Here is a 19161-nt window from a genome sequence, read left to right on the forward strand (position 1 = left end):
CCTTTTGTGTACCATAAAAATTGTATCATCTGAAATATTCTGAACTGTGGACTATTCTTTTCTTTGTATGCTGTGCTCATAACATGTAATGGTTGTATTATTAGTAAGCTAAACCGGATCAACATTCGTCGAGAAGACTCACTTTCTTTATTTCCTACTATTTTATTACAAATAAGTAGGGTTGTTCACTGATTAAAAGGTTTAACTGCACGATTAAAATCGTTTAAAATTCTTAATCGCGTGATCACACAAAGTGTCCCCCTCACATTTTTACCTGTATAGCGCAAAATATAGACTGCAGATGTCAATTCTCAAAACTGACATATTGTACTTTAGTTATTAAAACTGAAAATAAAATCATTTTTCTTACATTTTGTTGTCTGGTGATTTTATTTTGCTAATCATCTTATTCCCTGTCTCTGGTTCTGTTCCTCTGTCACTGCTCTGAACTCTGTTTTCAGGGCCTCCTCTCTCCTCACTATTTTTTTCTCTCCTTCTCTCTTCTTTACTTCTTCCCCTATAACATCTTTCACATTCAACATTCTGCCATTTTTCTTCCTCCTTATAGGAGAGAGCAGCATGATGCGATTGAGTCAAAACCATATTGTAATACAATTAATCGTGATTAATCGCATTAAATAAACAACTCTACAAATAAGCAAACAAGGAATTTACTGTAGCTAGTTGAAATAAAAAATGCTGCTCTGTGTGATCCAATAGAAGCGAATACAATGATGTTTCTAAGGGCACAGAGAGAAGACAAACAGTGGCAATGTGACTTTATACCCAAGCAGGGCTTTTTTTGAGGGGGTACTTGGGGGTACTGAGTACCGGCACCTTTTCCATTGTCTGCTACAATTGACCCATGGAACCCAAGTTTTAATGAAAGAGCTCAGGCTCTACACACCAATTCTGTCTTGTCATAGATTCTACGACTGGTTGCAGGTGGCCTGGCTCTTATGGGGTGGGTCCCTCCATGATTACCCCACTCCTGAAGGGTGGCCTAGCATTTGAGTACCGGCACCTTTTTTGCTAGAAAAACAACACTGTACCCAAAGGCGCCCCATATAAGAGACTCGGGGAGGCTAAGCCTCCCCAGCCCAATCGTGGACTTCCATTTTTTGTGACCCCCCCAGCCCGCCCTCCCAGTCCCACCCTCCGCGCGCGTTTTATCTTTTTTACTTCTGTGGCAGCGACGTGACGTCGCTTCCATGGAGAGTACGTAGGTAAGCTCCGCCCTTGGCAGCGACGTGACGTCGCTTCCACGGAGACGGAGGTAAGCTCCGCCTCCTTTAGCCTCCCCAAAACAGTTGACTACCGACCGTCTATGACTGTACCCAAGATACTTCTTGGGGGGGGGGGTAAGGTATATTACCCATGAGGACTCAAAGCCCCTAGAAATGACTAATGACTTCAAAGTTTACATCATGGCATGTGTCACATGCAGCATTCAGCCTGTAAGAATAAAGAATACATGGCCCATGTAGAAAACTGGCTTGATCTAACTCATAACGTAAACATACACACAGAAGCTTTAGAGGCAGAACAATTAGCTTTTTCTTGTCTAACATACTGTAAACTGTACAATAGAAAGATATAACTGTACTATTCTCATGTTGCATATTTCATTGCAGTATTAAACAGTGAGCTAAACAAGTTAAACAGCCAAGGAGAAAACTCAGGGGTCCTTTCACGAAGACACACTAGCATTTTTAGTGCGCTCTAAAAATAATCATTAGCACACACCAAAAATGCTATCACACCTTTGCAAAAGGACCCCTTAGTCTCTTAATTGCCAACTATTTATAAGTAAACAAGGAACTTACTGTACTGCAGTACTGTTTCTCATTTAGTAGAATCTTTCTGCAGAATGGATAACTGTATGCTACTCAGCTGATTGTCTGTGGGTGGATGCTGAATTAACTGAAGGAATGGATGGTGGAAAAAAAAATGACACAAAATTCCAGGAGTGGAAAGGAAGAGAGATGGCAATTTTTTGCTTTGCATGGAATACCCGTAAGATCTCTTGAAATGGCCAATAGTGTCAAAGGTTGTACCTTGAGCCGAGGCGTGGAGTCAGACAGTTCTCAAGGAGCCTGAAGAGAATAGTTCACATTCAACATTTAACCTAGATGAACAGAGATTACATGCACCTATCAGGAGCCTGCTGCTTACTATTAACTTGCTTGCAGCCAGAATAATGCAAAATAAACTGAGCCGTGCACACAAAAGCCATGGGGGCAGAATAATAATACAAGCAATGGAAAAGACCAAGTTTTGTTCCAGTATAGATTCACTTTCTTGCCACCAGTTTCTGAATTGTGCCAGCGGTATGGACCAGGAATCTAACCTTAATTAAATTTGGCATATCCAGTCCCCCTATACTTCCATGAGCTTGATAAAGCACTATTTTGCATCCTTGGCCTTTTACTAGCTCAGGAGCCCTTTTGCTAAGCGACGGTACGCCCAATGTGGGCTTAGCGCTCGCCATTCCGGAACTACCGCAGGAGCCCAGTGGTAGTCCCCACCCCCAGTGCGCGCCATTTTCGGTGCTACAAAAATATTTTCTATTTTTGTAGCACTGGTGCTTACCCAGCGGTAATCGCTGCCTGGTTACTGCCAGGTTAGCATGGGAGCCCTCACTGCCACCTCAATGGGTGGCAGTAAGTGCTTCCCCCCAAAATGGCCACATGATGAGTGGTTCACTAACTGAACGGCCATTTCTTTTCTCAAAAAAAGGACAGCCTTTTACCCGCTGCGGTAAAAGGGGTCTCAGCGTGCATGAAAAACACGCACTGACACGCAGGCCCCCTTTTACCGCAGCTTAGTAAAAGGGTCCCTCACAGTCTTTTCAATCCCTTTGAATACCTCACTAGGGATTTCTGTAGAGGTAGCTCAAATATATGCAGAAATTTAGGAAGAATCATCATTTTTATACTGTTACGTTTTCCTTGTTGGTAACAGACAACAACCCCCTTCTTTCAAATAGTCGTATGTAGGGGGAAAATGTTCATTTTTAATTGTTTCATTTCCCTTTTTATAATTCCATTGGCATTTTCATTTTGTTCAAATTTGTTTTGTCACTTATGTAAAGTTGGATTTACATGAGTGAAATTAATTTTGCGTGGACACTGTGTGAAAAAGAAATTTTATCTATTCCATATGTACAGTGGTGGAAATAAGTATTTGATCCCTTGCTGATTTTGTAAGTTTGCCCACTGACAAAGACATGAGCAGCCCATAATTGAAGGGTAGGTTATTGGTAACAGTGAGAGATAGCACATCACAAATTAAATCCGGAAAATCACATTGTGGAAAGTATATGAATTTATTTGCATTCTGCAGAGGGAAATAAGTATTTAATCCCTCTGGCAAACAAGACCTAATACTTGGTGGCAAAACCCTTGTTGGCAAGCACAGCGGTCAGACGTCTTCTGTAGTTGATGATGAGGTTTGCACACATGTCAGGAGGAATTTTGGTCCACTCCTCTTTGCAGATCATCTCTAAATCATTAAGAGTTCTGGGCTGTCGCTTGGCAACTCGCAGCTTCAGCTCCCTCCATAAGTTTTCAATGGGATTAAGGTCTGGTGACTGGCTAGGCCACTCCATGACCCTAATGTGCTTCTTCCTGAGCCACTCCTTTGTTGCCTTGGCTGTATGTTTTGGATCATTGTCGTGCTGGAAGACCCAGCCACGACCCATTTTTAAGGCCCTGGCGGAGGGAAGGAGGTTGTCACTCAGAATTGTATGGTACATGGCCCCATCCATTCTCCCATTGATGCGGTGAAGTAGTCCTGTGCCCTTAGCAGAGAAACACCCCCAAAACATAACATTTCCACCTCCATGCTTGACAGTGGGGACGGTGTTCTTTGGGTCATAGGCAGCATTTCTCTTCCTCCAAACACGGCGAGTTGAGTTCATGCCAAAGAGCTCAATTTTTGTCTCATCTGACCACAGCACCTTCTCCCAATCACTCTCGGCATCATCCAGGTGTTCACTGGCAAACTTCAGACGGGCCGTCACATGTGCCTTCCGGAGCAGGGGGACCTTGCGGGCACTGCAGGATTGCAATCCGTTATGTCGTAATGTGTTACCAATGGTTTTCGTGGTGACAGTGGTCCCAGCTGCCTTGAGATCATTGACAAGTTCCCCCCTTGTAGTTGTAGGCTGATTTCTAACCTTCCTCATGATCAAGGATACCCCACGAGGTGAGATTTTGCGTGGAGCCCCAGATCTTTGTCGATTGACAGTCATTTTGTACTTCTTCCATTTTCTTACTATGGCACCAACAGTTGTCTCCTTCTCGCCCAGCGTCTTACTGATGGTTTTGTAGCCCATTCCAGCCTTGTGCAGGTGTATGATCTTGTCCCTGACATCCTTAGACAGCTCCTTGCTCTTGGTCATTTTGTAGAGGTTAGAGTCTGACTGATTCACTGAGTCTGTGGACAGGTGTCTTTCATACAGGTGACCATTGCCGACAGCTGTCTGTCATGCAGGTAACAAGTTGATTTGGAGCATCTACCTGGTCTGTAGGGGCCAGATCTCTTACTGGTTGGTGGGGGATCAAATACTTATTTCCCTCTGCAGAATGCAAATAAATTCATATACTTTCCACAATGTGATTTTCCGGATTTAATTTGTGATGTGCTATCTCTCACTGTTACCAATAACCTACCCTTCAATTATGGCTGCTCATGTCTTTGTCAGTGGGCAAACTTACAAAATCAGCAAGGGATCAAATACTTATTTCCACCACTGTATGTGTTTTATGTATGTATTTTCTCCAAGTTTCTAGACCCCCCCCCCAAAAAAAGACAGTTTACAAAAGTAAATAAACATACAAAAGTACAAGTAAAACAAAATTAAGTTGCAACAGTTTTTATTGGTGACACACCAAAATAGTGAAAGAAACATGTAGGTACAGAAATCGTCTACAGTAATGCGTAATAAGAAAGAAGCAAGCTGCAAACTGTCATCAAAGTTCCCCCCCCCCAAAAAAAAAAACTCCCTCTCCCCCCTCAACTCCCGCCCCTCTCCTACCCTCCCAAAGTCCATCAAATCAACATCCAGATGAATACCACTGATTAGGGGGGGGGGGGGGCGCCAAATAGTACAATCAGCAAACTAGAGACATTCAACTCTGAAACCTCATGTAAGAAAAGATACATCCAGCAATGTCGTTGTGAGTACCCAATATTCTCCCCTTTGACCTTTCCAAGCCTACCATTCCCCTAACCTGACAACCCCCCTCCCAAAAAAAACAAAACAAAACAAAACAAAACCCAACAACAAAAAAAAACCCTGTATAGTACTTTGGGTTATAGGTGGGACCACCGTCCTTGGGTCCCTACCTATGTACTGCAAGAGCATGATCCCCTATCCAACCATTCCACCCTCCCTTACCCTTGATTGTGATGCCTGATCCACCTCCGCACAGTCACCCCTATTGCCCCAAGGAAAATCTATTCAAGATTTGACTACGAGCCAATGGGGAGATCTGATTTAGGTAAGCTTCCCAAATCGCGACAAAACTCTGCTACCTCTTTGGAGATAAATGCACGCCCTGAGACTCTCAGATCATAAGCTCATGAAGCCTATTCCTCCAGTACCAAAAGGAGGGGGGGGGGGGGGGGCATGGCAAGACCCAATGGGTGAGAATGCATTTTTTTCCCCAAGACACATGCTTTATCCAGAAACAATTGTTTGCCCTTGCCCAGATCCCACTGACCTGGCGCTGGAAAGACGGCCCTCTCAAAAGTAAGAACCACACGACGTACCACTATCGCCTGAAGAAACCTAGCAACAGTTACCCAGAATGATTTGATATGCCTACACTGCCATATCCCATGAAAAAAAGAAGCATCCGCTGACTTACATTTCTGATAACTAAAGATGTCTAAGGCCCCTGCGTGGTAAGCCTGCTTCTGAGAAAAGTAAACTCTATAAACCGTCCGATAATGACATTCCTGGAGTTCTGCGCTATGCAGTAGCTGGGACCCACTTTTGAGAGATGTCAGTAGGAGTTGTGGAGGGACTGGACGTCCACATCACGTTCCCAATGGTCTGCGACTTCTTATAAGTTCATAATAGGCGATCGTCTACCGAGTTCCTCATGAAACCAAGAGACCGAAATTTGGCCCAATGCATCTCCTAAGAATTCTCGCAGCTGCCTCCCAAAGCCTACCGATAAGCTGCCCCTAGGGAGGGGAACGTATATAGTGGGAAAGTTGGTGATATGCGAGGACAGCTGCCGAACCATGTACACATTGATTAAGAAATTCCCTAGAAGACAAAACTGAGCCGTCCGTCTTTACCAAGTTTTCCAACAACGTTTAAAACAAAATTAAATCAGCTCTTAAGTAAAAAAAAAAGGCTCTAATATCCAGATTTTACATAACTTGCAAAAAGCCAAAAGATCAGACATCATACGGAGATCCAATGGAAGCTTTTTCCGGAGACGTGGACCATACAATAGAAGGCCTTTTGCTTAGTTGTGACAAAGTGCACCAAAACAGGGATTTGAAGAAGCACTTGCTGCAATGAATGCAAATTCCTTGTCAGAATATAGGGGGAGATTCTATATATGTCACCTAAAAAATTGGTGCTGAAATCAGTGCCGATTAACGTATTCTATAATCGGAACCTAGATTTAGGCGCTGATTATAGAATACGCTTAGTTGATATTTCAGTGCCTAAATCTGCGCACATCCATTTACACCAACTAAAACATGGCATAAATCCCGGTGCAGAGATTTAGGTGCACTGGGCCATATTCTATAACTAGGCACCTAAATTTCAGAACGCCCACAAAACACTCATTTCCCCTTACAAATCCATGCCCCTTTTTGCCTGCATGTGTTAGAAGTTCAGCGCACATCATTACAGAATACACTTACCGAGTTGTGCAACTAAATTCTAATCAGTGCCAATTAGTGCTCATTATTGCTTGTTAAGTGCTGATATCAGCGCTCATTAGCTTGCTAAGCCAATTAAGCTACATGCAATATTATAGAATCTGCACCGATTATGGCATCTAAATCTAAGTGACTATCCTGCTTATTTTCAAAGGAGATCGCTGGCCATCTTCCGACACAAATCGGGAGATGTCCGGTGATCTCCTGAACCCTGCCAAATCGGTATAATCGAAAGCCGATTTTGGCCGGCACCAACTGCTTTCCGTCGCGGAGCGGGCCAAACTTCAAGGGGGCATTTCGGCAGGGTACAAAAGGCGGGACGGGGGCGTGGTTACAAGATGGCCAGCTTCGCCCGATAATGGAAAAATCAGAGCCGGCTCTGACGAGCATTTCGCCGGCTTCACTTAGTCCCTTTTTTTTTCTTCAAGACCAAGCTTCAAAAAGGTGCCCCAACTGACCAGATGACCACTGGAGGGAATTGGGGATCACCTCCACTTACTCCCCCAGTGGTCACCAACCCTCTCCCACCCCCCCAAAAAATATATTTTTTTGCCAGCCTCTATGCCAGTCTGAAATGTCATACCCAGCTCCCTGACAGCAGTATGCAGGTCCCTGGAGCAGTTTTTTGTGGGTGCAGTGCACTTCAGGCAGGTGGACCCAGGCCCATCCCCCCTACCTGTTACACTTGTGGCGGTAAATGGGAGCCCTCCAACCCCCCCAAAACCCAATGTACCCACTTGTAGGTGCCCCCCTTCATCCCTTAGGGCTATGGTAGTGATGTAGAGTTGTGGAGAGTGGGTTTTGGGGGGGATTTGGGGGGCTCAGCACCCAAGGTAAGGTTGGTATGCACCTGGGAGCAATTTTTGAAGTCCACTGCAGTGCCCCCTAGGGTGCCCGGTTGGTGTCCTGGCACGTGAGGGGGACCAGTGCACTACAAATGCTGGCTCCTCCCACGACCAAAGGGCTTGCATTTGGCCGGGTTTGAGATCGCCGGCATTAGTTTCCATTATCGCCGGAAACCAATGCCGGCCATCTCTAAAGCTGGGTCAAATGCTGAGATTTGGCCGGCTCCGACCTTATTATCGAAACGAAAGATAGCTGGCTATCTTGTTTTGATAATACGGTCAGGGCGCCGCTTTACGGCACCGGCCATATAGATGGCCAGCACCGTTCGTTTATGCCCCTCTATATAGAATCCAGGGGATAATGCTGAATTCAAGGACACAAGTAATCATGAGCCTTACCATTAAGCATATTCAGTCACGATCTGAACTAACCCCAGGTATTGAATGGCAGAGCATGTGTGGCTCCTGCCACTGACCTGGACGTTAATCGGTCACCAGCCAATATTCAAACTGATGCCTGGTTAACTTGCTGAATCATGAGGATTTCGGTAGCTCAGATGGACAGTAATCAAAGCATGGATCACATACAAAAGTCTGAAATATACAGATATGGGTGTAAATAATGAATATTCCACAATTGATAAAAACACATTTTTTTTTTTTTGAAATATTTTTATTAATGTATGGTGCCATTAACATTACAACTTGTTCCATTTACACAAACATAACACTTTCATGAAAACAACGTCTTCAAATACAGCTTGCCCCCTTCCCAGAAAAAACCACAATGACCTCCATAACAATTTTATGTTTATATACCCTCCCATCCCACCCCCCTCCCCCCCTCTCCTCCCGCCCCCTATCCTCCCCTCTCCCCCCCAAATGGATGTTTCTCTTATTTACACGCTTACTCTAGGAACCTAGACCAGTACTCTTCTGGCAGAGCAAGGTACGAGTTCTCCCCCACAGATCTCGATATTGGCGATTCCTCAGGGAAACAGCAGATTTAAGTGATATGCCTACCCAATAACACATACAGTGGGGGAAATAAGTATTTGATCCCTTGCTGATTTTGTAAGTTTGCCCACTGACAAAGACATGAGCAGCCCATAATTGAAGGGTAGGTTATTGGTAACAGTGAGAGATAGCACATCACAAATTAAATCCGGAAAATCACATTGTGGAAAGTATATGAATTTATTTGCATTCTGCAGAGGGAAATAAGTATTTGATCCCCCACCAACCAGTAAGAGATCTGGCCCCTACAGACCAGGTAGATGCTCCAAATCAACTCGTTACCTGCATGACAGACAGCTGTCGGCAATGGTCACCTGTATGAAAGACACCTGTCCACAGTGAATCAGTCAGACTCTAACCTCTACAAAATGGCCAAGAGCAAGGAGCTGTCTAAGGATGTCAGGGACAAGATCATACACCTGCACAAGGATGGAATGGGCTACAAAACCATCAGTAAGACGCTGGGCGAGAAGGAGACAACTGTTGGTGCCATAGTAAGAAAATGGAAGAAGTACAAAATGACTGTCAATCGACAAAGATCTGGGGCTCCACGCAAAATCTCACCTCGTGGGGTATCCTTGATCATGAGGAAGGTTAGAAATCAGCCTACAACTACAAGGGGGGAACTTGTCAATGATCTCAAGGCAGCTGGGACCACTGTCACCACGAAAACCATTGGTAACACATTACGACATAACGGATTGCAATCCTGCAGTGCCCGCAAGGTCCCCCTGCTCCGGAAGGCACATGTGACGGCCCGTCTGAAGTTTGCCAGTGAACACCTGGATGATGCCGAGAGTGATTGGGAGAAGGTGCTGTGGTCAGATGAGACAAAAATTGAGCTCTTTGGCATGAACTCAACTCGCCGTGTTTGGAGGAAGAGAAATGCTGCCTATGACCCAAAGAACACCGTCCCCACTGTCAAGCATGGAGGTGGAAATGTTATGTTTTGGGGGTGTTTCTCTGCTAAGGGCACAGGACTACTTCACCGCATCAATGGGAGAATGGATGGGGCCATGTACCGTACAATTCTGAGTGACAACCTCCTTCCCTCCGCCAGGGCCTTAAAAATGGGTCGTGGCTGGGTCTTCCAGCACGACAATGACCCAAAACATACAGCCAAGGCAACAAAGGAGTGGCTCAGGAAGAAGCACATTAGGGTCATGGAGTGGCCTAGCCAGTCACCAGACCTTAATCCCATTGAAAACTTATGGAGGGAGCTGAAGCTGCGAGTTGCCAAGCGACAGCCCAGAACTCTTAATGATTTAGAGATGATCTGCAAAGAGGAGTGGACCAAAATTCCTCCTGACATGTGTGCAAACCTCATCATCAACTACAGAAGACGTCTGACCGCTGTGCTTGCCAACAAGGGTTTTGCCACCAAGTATTAGGTCTTGTTTGCCAGAGGGATTAAATACTTATTTCCCTCTGCAGAATGCAAATAAATTCATATACTTTCCACAATGTGATTTTCCGGATTTAATTTGTGATGTGCTATCTCTCACTGTTACCAATAACCTACCCTTCAATTATGGGCTGCTCATGTCTTTGTCAGTGGGCAAACTTACAAAATCAGCAAGGGATCAAATACTTATTTCCACCACTGTATCTAACATGCAGTTCTTCCATATTGCTAGATCCGGGGGCTCCTCATCGACCCATTTTTTTAATATGCATTTCTTCAGTATGATCATGGTCAACAGTACAAATTGGGACTGAGCACTTCCCAACCCTTGTTCTCGGAGCGAATCCCCGCAGCCCATCAAAGTAACCGAATACTTCAACTCCACTGTACGTTGCAAAATTTCTTCTACCAATCCCAACACCCCGACCCATAGAGCATGCAGTGAAGGACACTCCATAAAGGAGTGTAAAAAAGTGCCCGCACTCCCCTTACACTTATTACACATGTCATCTTGCCACATCCCCAACACCTTCCCTCTGGATTTAGTGATATGTACCCTATGGAGGGTTCTATACTGTATGTCCTGAAGGGAAGCGTTCGTGGTGATCCTTCTCAAATTATTAAAGACTACTCCCAGGCGTTCCACTGTGATGTCTTCTACTACCTCCCTGCTCCATGTCTCCGCTAAATGTGTCATATGTGATGCTTTCTGATGATCTCTAATCATTTGATGCCACCTTGCCAGCCCATTACATGGCGAACTTGTTTGTAGAAAAAGGTGATCTAATTTAGTAAACCGAACTACCGTCCGACTCCTGCGCTCCTCACTCAGCACATAATCTCGCACCTGTAGGTATGCAAAGAATTGGGAGCCAGCAAGCTGCAGTTCATTTTTAACTGTTTCAAACGTTTGGAAAACTCCATCCTCCTCTCTTTTAAGTTGGCCTATAAATCTACAGCCTTTTCCCCGCCACCTGGTAAATACCGACATTCCCATTCCTGCCGGGAAGTCCATGTTCCCCACTAATGGCATAAATGGGCTAGTCCCCTTGTCTGCATCCCCATGCCCTCTCCACCATCTCCAAGCCTGTTGTAACGCAGCCACATATGGGTTTTCCACTAACTTCCTCGCCCCCCGCAATGCCCAAGATTCTAAGACCGCAAAAGGATCGTTCGGCCTACACCAACTCTCCCAGAAACCTTGTAAGGCATAGTGTCCCTCTCCCGACATCAGTTCATGTATCCACCGCATTAACGCTGCTACGTTATATCTCCTCAAATCCGGAAGTCCTCCTTGTGCTCTGCCCTGTATCAACTTAGCAAAGGCAATCCTAGGGCATTTGGCATGCCAGATAAAAGTACCAACTATACTGCGATACTTTTTCTCCTCTCCCCTTCGCACCCACAGCGGGAGCATTTGTAATGGGTATAAAAGCTTAGGCAGTAGCACCATCTTAACCAGCGCTATCCTTCCCATGAAATTTAAAGGCAAGTCTCTCCATTTTTGACATAATTTTTCTAGTTCTTCCAGCCGGCTTACCAGATTTCTTTTATACACCCAGGCCTGATCCACACTAAGATATACCCCTAAATATTTAATACCATCCGTGGCCCATCGTAATGGGAAGTTCTGCGAGTCTCTACACCGACATCGACCGCTTACGGGAAGCGCTTCTGATTTCTCAAAGTTGATGCTGAGACCCGAAAAGGTCCCAAAGGCCCGGATAAGTTGCATCGCCAAAGGTAGAGTTTTAGTCGCCTCATCCATTAATAATAGCATATCGTCTGCAAATAAATTTATTTTGTATTCCTCTCCTCCCACTCTTATGCCTTTGAGACTCGCCTCTTGTCTAATTCTAGCTGCCAGAGGCTCCAGCGTTAAAATGAATAATAACGGTGACAACGGGCATCCCTGCCTGGTTCCGCCCCCCAAAGAGAAAACCTCTGTCAAAGAGCCATTTATAAGAATTTGAGCTGTCGGTGAGCTATACATAGCTCGGACCCAAGCCAGAAAATCCCCCTGGATGCCGAAGCGCTCCAAAATCCAGAACATATATTTCCACACCACCTTATCAAACGCTTTCTCGGCATCCAGGCTAGCCAAAACCGCGTCCCCCGTCCGTCCTTTCCCCTCCATTAGGATCCGACTCACTTTCAATATGTTTGCCGACGCAAATCTACCCTTAACAAAGCCCACCTGATCTGGATGCACCAGACAGGGGACCACCCGTCCCAATCGGTCCGCCAACACCGATGCCAAAATCTTTACATCTTGGTTCAAGAGGGAGATTGGTCTGTATGAGCCCACCAACTCCCCGTCTTTCCCTGGCTTGGGGAGTACCACTATGTGTGCATGATTCAACACTGGTCCCAGGCTACTCTGCTCTCTGATGTCGTCACACATAGCAATAAATGGATCTACTATCATATCCTGAAGGATTTTATAATATTCCCCTCCCAGCCCGTCTGGACCCGGTGCCTTTGCCAACGGGATGCGCTTAATTACAATCTGAACTTCCTTCCCTCGTATTGGAGCGCTCAGCATCCTCTGTTGCTCCTCTGATACAGTAGGCAGTCCCACCCCCTCCAGGAATTCCCTGCATTTATCCTCAGAGAATGACCCTTCCTTGTATAGCGCTGAGAAAAAAAATTTACAAACTCCCTTTTAATAGCCGGAAGTGTGGCACAAATCTGCCCATTCTTGTCTCTAATTTTACTGATAAATTTCCTGGCAGGCCTCTGGTTTACTAGAGACGCTAACATCTTACCTGTTTTGTTGCCCCACCGATGTAACTTGTATTTATACAAATTGACATTGTAAATCGCCTCCTCGTCCAGGACCTCCTGTATTTCTTTCCTACACTCCATGTAAGCCTGCCGTTTACCTATAGAGGAGCATCCAATAAGGGCCCTTCGCGCCTCCCGCAGCTTCATGGTTAAATCTTTAAGTTTCATCCCTCATTTTTTATTTTTCGAGGCCACGTATGAAATAATTTTCCCTCGCAGCACGGCCTTCGCTGCCTCCCAGAATATCCTCGGGCTCACAGATTGCTCTTCATTATCGGTTTTATATTCCAGCCAGCTCTTCCTTAAATAAGAGCAAAATTCCCTACTCTGATATAAAGCCGGGTTCAACCTCCAGCGGGCTGGACCCTCCCTGCTCCCCCATGCCCACTGTGCCCAAACGGGGGCGTGATCAGACACATCTGGCTCTCCAATTCCCGACCTCACCGATGCCAAACCTACCAAGTGGGAGACAAGCAGGTAGTCAAGACGGGAGTGGGCTCCATGAGGGTGGGAAAAAAATGTGTAATCAGTATCTTCTAAGTGTTGTTGCCTCCAAACATCCACCAAATCTAATTCTCTCATGAGAAAGTTCACCCCTTTATCTTCGTAATCCTTTTCTGCTTTCCTTGGGGGTTTGCAATCTATTGACGGGTCACTGGTAATGTTAAAGTCCCCCCTACAACAAGTTGGTAATTGTCTAGAGACATCAACCTAGCTGCCAACAAGGTGAAAAATTTATGACAATACACATTTGGAGCATATACATTACAAAGCCCCACCTTAATCCCCTGTAGCACTCCTGCCACTATCAAAAATCGCCCTTCTGGATCCTGATACATTGTATGTAAGTCAAAAGCAATAGATTTTCTGATTAGAATAGCCACCCCCCGCTTTCGCCCCATTGTATGATGCATAATATATGTCCCCAACCCAGTCCTTCTTCAATTTCAGGTGTTCTAACCTGCTGAGGTGAGTCTCTTGAATCATGGCTACATCAGCTTTCTGACGTTTCAGAGCCTGCAAAATTTTTGTTCTCTTTACTGGAGAGTGTACTCCATCTACATTCAATGATATAATTTTAATATTAGCCATGCATCTCCCTTTGTCTCCAAGCAGCGTGAGAGTGTATTCCTCTCCCCCCCCCCGTGCCTCATACCATCCTCGTACCTCTCATACATTTGCCACTCCTTCAGTCCTAGAGTTAACCAAAGAAACATCCAGTAATAAACCCGCCCTCCCACCCTCTCCCCCTTCCCCCCTGCTCAGTCCTCCCCCTACCCGCCTCCCTACCCCTTTCTCCAACCCCCAAACCCCTCTTCCCTCCCTTCCCCTGCCCTCCCTCTGCACACATCATATTCCATTGTTCCATCATCCAGACCCACAGCCATGCACCTCTTTCCCCCCAACCCATCATTACCAACTCTATTACCCCGCATCCACCTCCCCCTCCCGTAGAGTATGTACCCCTCTTCTGACACTAACCTATGTGTGCCCTTACTCTTCCTTACCTCATGCTCTAAAACTACTGAGTAGTTCAAATAGACCACAACCATTTGCAGTACATCAAAAGAAGATAGAAATGAGAAAAAGAAAGAGACAAGAAGAAAAAAAAAAAAAAAGGGAATATTAATCAGAATTGTAACATTGCATACAGAACAACTAACGCAACTTCAACAGTATGGAGCTTTGTCTGTGTAACCTCTGCTGGGACCGATTTGAGATCATAGCTTATGAATGCTATCTCCAGCAGTCCCACCCGGTCTTCTGCATCCACCTTCTGGTGTCCATGCTCCATTCTGTACTCAGGATCCACCATCTCTTTCAACGACAACATCCCCGGTCTTTCTGATCCTTTAACCTATGCGCGTTTCCTCTTCTTCACTTGTACACGTTTATACACCTCAGGCGCCTCACACTTACAAAGGTCCACAGTCCCACCTCATGCACTGATCAAATCCTCTGCTTTTATAGCTTCTCCACAAACTCTGCCAGCTCTTTGGGGTCAGTAAAGAAGAGTACTTTATTATCCTGTACAATCCGCACTTTAGCAGGAAACATCAAGGCAAATTTCACCCCTCTGTCAAAGAGCCTTTTGCAGTGCTGTCCCATCTTCTTTCTCTGTTCCGAGACTGCTGCTGAGTAGTCCTGAAACAGCATCAATTTATGCCCCTCATACTCCAAGCTTTTCTTCTTTCTAAAAGCCTGCAGGATCATTTCTTTCTCTGCATAATTAAGTACCTTCACAATCACTGTCCTGGGCCGCTTTTCTCCTTCCTTCAACACACCTATTCTGTGAACCCTCTCAATCTTCAGAGCACCCTCAGCCATTTGAAGCTCCAGCTGCTCCAGTAGCCATTGTTCCACTAATTGCCTTAAATCTCTGTCCTTAACTGATTCAGGGATGCCAACAATGCGAATGTTGCTCCTCCTGCTTCTATTTTCTTGGTCATCTACCTGCTGTGCCAGCCTCAGGCATTTCTGTTCCAGTACAGCAATTCGGGCCTCCGCGGTCTCCATCTTGTCCTCTTGCAGGGACACTCTTTCCTCAGCCTGCTGCAGCCTCGTGCTTTGCCGCTCCACCGACTCACGAATCTGCTCCACTGAGGCTTGAAACTTGGAAAGCTTCTCTTCCAGTATAGCCGTGACCTGTTGGATGAGCCCCTGCATTGTATCTGCAGATTGGCTCGTCACCCCCGCGATCTCTTTCGCCGCCGCCATCTTGGGGCTTCCGTCCAACACACGTGGTTTTTGTAGGCGCTGATTTTTCGCTGGCATACCAGCCATCTACCTGCACACTGGAATTGCAACCACCACAGACGAGAGCCCTTGGTTTCCGCTACTGTTTCAGGTATTTTCTGTGCCAGCTGACGGGGTCTATGCGGGTTAACTTTTAAGACTTAGAAGGAGGCTGGAGCGGAGTCGATCTTCGGACGTCCGCTCAGCAGCGCTGCATCACGTGACCGCAAAACACATTTTAACCACAGAGATCATGTCTATGCAAGGAAAGAGAAGAGTCCAATAAATCCTTCAAAATATTAACCTCTTCATTAACAGGTGAAGTTATACCACTGCACCTTGGGGACATACCCAATACATTTGGGGATGCCTTACCTGTAGCAATTCTGTCTTTGCATGATTCTGTGTTAATTTGTTCTGATGTAACCAATGCTTGCTTAAACACCAAACATTTTATTCAGTCTAGTTATTTGTTCATCTCACTCAACACTCAGATCACAGTACACTTGGATGCCATCTGCATACATATTATAATTACTGCCTGATTTAACCACAGTGTTTGCGTTTCCTTTGTATCCTCACATGCACAGAGAGTAATTTATTTTATTTTTTTTGTTACATTTATACCCCGTGCTTTCCCACTCATAGCAGGTTCAATGCGGCTTACATATTATATACAGGTACTTATTTGTACCTGGGGCAATGGAGGGTTAAGTGACTTGCCCAGAGTCACAAGGAGCTGCCTGTGCCTGCAGTGGGAATCGAACCCAGTTCCCCAGGACCAAAGTCCACCACACTAACCACTAGGCCACTCCTCCACTAGCCACATTCCATGTAGAAGCCTGCCCTTGCAGCCGCGCAGGCTTCTGTTTCTGTGAGTCTGACGTCCTGCACGTAAGTGCAGGACGTCAGACTCACAGAAACAGAAGCCTGCGCGGCCGCGTTGCTGATCTGCAAGGGCAGGCTTCTACATGGAATGTTGCTAGTGGAATAGCAACATTCCATGTAGAATCTCCAATAGCATCTATTTTATTTTTGTTACATTTGTACCCCGTGCTTTCCCACTCATGGCAGGCTCAATGCGGCTTACATGGGGCAATGGAGGGTTAAGTGACTTGCCCAGAGTCACAAGGAGCTGCCTGTGCCTGCAGTGGGAATCGAACCCAGTTCCCCAGGACCAAAGTCCACCACTCTAACCACTAGGCCACTCCTCTGTAATTGTGTAACAGAGATCCTAAAGGGAAAGAGGGAAGGCAGGTGCCTATTTTGAAATAGGCACCTACTTTTCTTTATAAAATGCTAGCTCAAGTGGCAGAAAATGCACCTATATTTAAGGCGCTATCACTTAATACCAGTACTGTGGCTGGTGTAAATGATCACGTCTAGCTGTTACCGTGTTTCCCCGAAAATAAGACACTGTCTTATATTAATTTTTGCCCCCAAAAATGCGCTAGGTCTTATTTTCAGGGGCTGTCTTATTTTTCGGGGAAACATAGGGGTTGTATCGGGGTTGGCCCGCCCGCACTCAGTCGCTCCCAGAACTAACCTTAAACGCCTCCTTTCACCTTCGCAGCAAGCAGCAGCAGGGCAGGCCACTCCTTCCTTCCGTGTCCCGCCCTTGCCTGACGTAACGTCCGCGAGGGCGGGGCACGGAAGGAAGGAGAGGTCTGCCCTGCTGCTGCTTGCTGCGAAGGTGAAAGGAGGCATTTAAGGTTAGTTCCGGGAGCGACGGTGGGTGGGGGGGCCTGGTGACCTCGGGTGGGGGGGGGGGGGGGGGGCGGCCCGGGGGCGGCTTTGTCCGGCTCTCGGCGGCCCTGCTTTCAAACAAAAATTTGCTAGGTCTTACTTTCGGGGGAGGCCTTATATCTACCAATTCAGGAAAACCTCTACTAGGTCTTATTTTCGGGGGATGTCTTAGTTTCGGGGAAACAGGGTAGCTAGAATGCATATAAATTATAGAATACTATAACATATGCACATATTTACATGCTCTGTCTAAGCACATGTCCACTGGCAAAATATACACCATAAAAACATAGCTCATATTTTCTCCTGGTCCTTATTCTATAAGAGGTCATGTAAGTGGCCACTTATATGCATGTTCCTGCTGTCTAAAATGAGGCCACTCCTATTTTATTACCCTCTTTAAGGTCTCAATTTACCCTCATAAATGATTTTCTATTACCAGAATAGCTATACTGACCTTTAGCCATAGTATTTCCCCACAGAAGTGACCACAATGCAGTAGTCCTTCAGTAAACATTATGTTCATAAGGAATTTTAGATCAGAAAATACGTGGAAGGCAGGAACAGAGAAGGAAAAAAGCAGATGAAGGAGCTGCATCAGTGGTGCTGTGTTTCTGGAGTAAATGCTTGTACCCAGTCCCAGTTTTAGAACGACAAGTGAGGCGATTAAATTTGCAAACAACGCAAAACTATTCAATGTTGTTAAAATGCATGCAGACTGAAAAAAATTGCAGGAAGACCTTAGGAAATTGGATTACTGGGCATCCAAATGGCAGATGAAGTTTAACGTTGACAAATGCGAAGTGTTGCACATTGGGAAAAATAATTCAAATCATATTTACCTGATGGTAGGTTCCACCTTAGGAGTCAGCAGCCAAGAAAAAGATCTAGGTGTAATCCTGGACGATACACTGAAATCTTCCATTCAGTGTGTGGCAGCAGCCAAAAAAGCAAACAGAATGCTAGAAATTATTAAGAAAGGGATAGAAAATAAGACGTGAAGTATACTCTAATGCATCTATAATGCTCCATGGTACAATCTCACCTTGAGTATTGTGTGCAGTTCTGGTCACTGTACCTCAAAATATATATCTATATAGTGGAATTAGAAAAGGTTCAAAGGAAGGCGACCACATGACTAAGGGGATAGAACCCCTCTCATATGAGGAAAGGCTTAAGAGGTTAGAGCTTTTCATTTGGAAAAGAGACGGCTGAGGGGGGATATGATAGTGGTCTACAAAATCCTAAATAAGTACATAAGTAATGCCACACTGGGAAAAGACCAAGGGTCCATCGAGCCCAGCATCCTGTCCACGACAGCGGCCAATCCAGGCCAAGGGCACCTGGCGAGCTTCCCAAACGTATAAACATTCTATACATGTTATTCCTGGAATTGATAGTTTATTCTTTCAAAAAGACTAGGGAACACTCAATGAAGTTACATGGTAATACTTTTAAGACGTATAGGTAGAAATATTTTTTCACTCAATGAGTAGTTAAGGTCTGCAACTTGCTCCAGCATGGCTATTCTTATGATCTTATGTTTCTGCCGCTCATCCAAAAGCAGGAGAAAGAGAACCGAGATAGTTAAAGAAGTTGTGTAGTGCAAGAGGAGCAGAAGGATTTCAACTAAAGAGGATATGGAATATCCAGATCTGCATTACTAAGGTGACTGTCTGAGGACAATGGTAAGGATTGTCCAGAAGAAGT

The sequence above is a fragment of the Microcaecilia unicolor genome, chromosome 9 (assembly GCF_901765095.1).
Source record: "Microcaecilia unicolor chromosome 9, aMicUni1.1, whole genome shotgun sequence".
In the NCBI taxonomy this organism is placed as follows: Eukaryota; Metazoa; Chordata; class Amphibia; order Gymnophiona; family Siphonopidae; genus Microcaecilia; species Microcaecilia unicolor.